Consider the following 2,503-nt stretch of genomic DNA (forward strand, 5'->3'; position numbering starts at 1 on the left):
GAGGTTTTATTGACTACAAGAAAATCCATTGATGATCTTCTCAGAATTGGATTACGAGATGATTACGAAACATCAGTTGAAGGTGGCTCTAGTAATTAAATGTTAATTCATAAATTGTGGGAGGAAATATTTTTGTTTAAAGATTTTCATCCTTTTTTTTTAATATAAATTTTTTTTATTTATTAAATTTTAAATATTTATTCGATTGAGGAGACGATTCTATATTTTCAAATGTGTAATTTTTCGTAATCCATTGATCTCAGTGATAAAGTATTTTCAACGTGATGAGTCTGATTTAGATGGAGTACGTGCAGTGGACATGAAAATGAATTGATCTAGTTCGATTAATCGATGGGTATATCACGATCGATCAGCAGAGCGTACCATTTAACCAGATGGTTGAAATGAATGTAATTAAAAGTCAGTAATAGGTACAGGTAGCTGAAGTCTAACGATCAGGTCGTGTCTCTCCCCTAGAGATTCAAGTGATCGATAAATCGTGCGGAATTCGATCTGTTCACTCCAGTTACTTTCCCTTGATATCCGCATGCCCTCGCTCGATCCATCAAAATGGAAAAATAGATAAAAATAAATTTTAATAATCAACAAATTGAGTTTTCTCAAGAACCGTTATAAATTTTTTACCATCTCCTGGGTGCAACAGGAGACGGAAATTAGCATCACTCATTTCCCTCACTTTTTTTTCCCATCAATTATTTATTTTTCGGTACACAAAAGTTGATAAAAAATTATTGCAATTGCTATTCATGGATTTATCGAGCGGAAGTCTATTTTTAGAGAAGAAAACACGAGAGAAATTCTCCATTTTTATAGTTTTGTAGATTTTTACAGGAATTGAATATTTTATTGATGGAATTGTCCAAAATAATTGAATATAAATATTATGATTCGATTATTCAAACAGAATCAATTGAAATCCATTGAAAACATGTGCAAAATTAATAAAAATACAATAAAGTCCATAATTGTTTATTCTAAAAAATGTAAAAATGCATGAAAAAAATCGATGGGAATAAAATTTCATGGAAATGTGTATCTATAAACTTAATGTTTTTTCCAGTAGATAAAATTAGTGAAACAGGGGCGTGACTATTTAGAATATCCGAAGAGAAAGCACTTGTATTTGCACTCAAATTTATGACTTCATTGTCAACCGTCACTTGCAGAAAATTATTTAATAAAAAACCATTACTTTCCTTAAGAAAAATCTTTACAGTCCTTTTAAATGTTCATTATTGCAACATTCATTTAAATTTCACGTAATTCTGGCATTAAAAAATATAATATTCTGTAAAAATTATGAAAAGTCAGGAAAAAATTGTATTTTCAGGCAGCTCTCACTGAAAGGTCAGAAAATTTCTCACAGTGTCTATAATTTATTGTGATGATTCAGGATTTTAATATCATTATTTATTATTATCATTCTGTAGAGTGCGGCATTCGCGTTTGTAGTCCTGGGATGGTATTTCGAGTGTGAAATTGTCGGTTGAATTATATTTAGAGTCAGTCACTCGACTCATTCGTCAAAAACAGCAATTTGGGTTGAAGCATTCCTCTTCAGGTTGAAGGATATGGGAGAATGAATTCTCAGTTAGAATTCGCATGTAATTGTACGCAAAATGAGATGTCATTTTAACGACGAGGCACGGAGAAGTCTATACAACATTAAAACTAATTGCGCGTAATCATTTTGAGGCATTAATCAGACGATTTTTATTCGTACCACTTGTTTAATCAGGATGACCTCTAGACAACTCCTCTGCAGGAATGACACTCGGACCTGATGTATTTATTTCAAGTAAATGAATATTTGGAGAAGAAATATATATTTTTTTCTCAGTGCAAGGCTTACAGAGTGATGATCGAACCTCTGGGAAGGCTTCCAATTAATTTCTGTATCCAATTCCACCTGCTGGTTATAAAATTGGAGATCTGAATGTAAGATGGACAATCTTGAAAGCAGGAGGAAAACCCAACGAGAATGAGAGTTTATGGCGGGTGGGTACGAGTAAAAACAAAAGTGAAACTTGTTTTGTACGAAGGGATTGGCTTGACCTATCGTTCCTGCCGCGCCCAATGCATTCAATCAAAAAGCCAAAAGGATTAAAAAATATGATTGAAGTATAAAGGATCGATCGAGATGATGAAATCCACCGAAAGTCTCGAATTCATTCATTTTTTAAACAGCATGACCGTAGAAAAACCATAAAAAATATTTAAAAAATCATAAACAAAAGGGATTCCCCTTTTTTTTTATTTTTTCTTTTATAGAAACAGGAAAAAATGAGTTTAAAAAAATTTCTTGTCTTATGAAATGAAATCCCTTTTAAAAAAAAGCATTAAATAGAAAATTGTCAGTAAATTCAAGGGAGTAAAATTGATGAATTTTCTTGTACATTTACTCGGCAAAAATATTTTTTTCTCTCAGTGCACTTTCCCTCGGTTGAAGGAAGAAGTGCACCTGCACACAATTCCAATGGAG

The sequence above is a fragment of the Fopius arisanus genome, unplaced genomic scaffold, assembly GCF_000806365.1.
Source record: "Fopius arisanus strain USDA-PBARC FA_bdor unplaced genomic scaffold, ASM80636v1 scaffold00103, whole genome shotgun sequence".
NCBI classification, from domain to species: Eukaryota; Metazoa; Arthropoda; class Insecta; order Hymenoptera; family Braconidae; genus Fopius; species Fopius arisanus.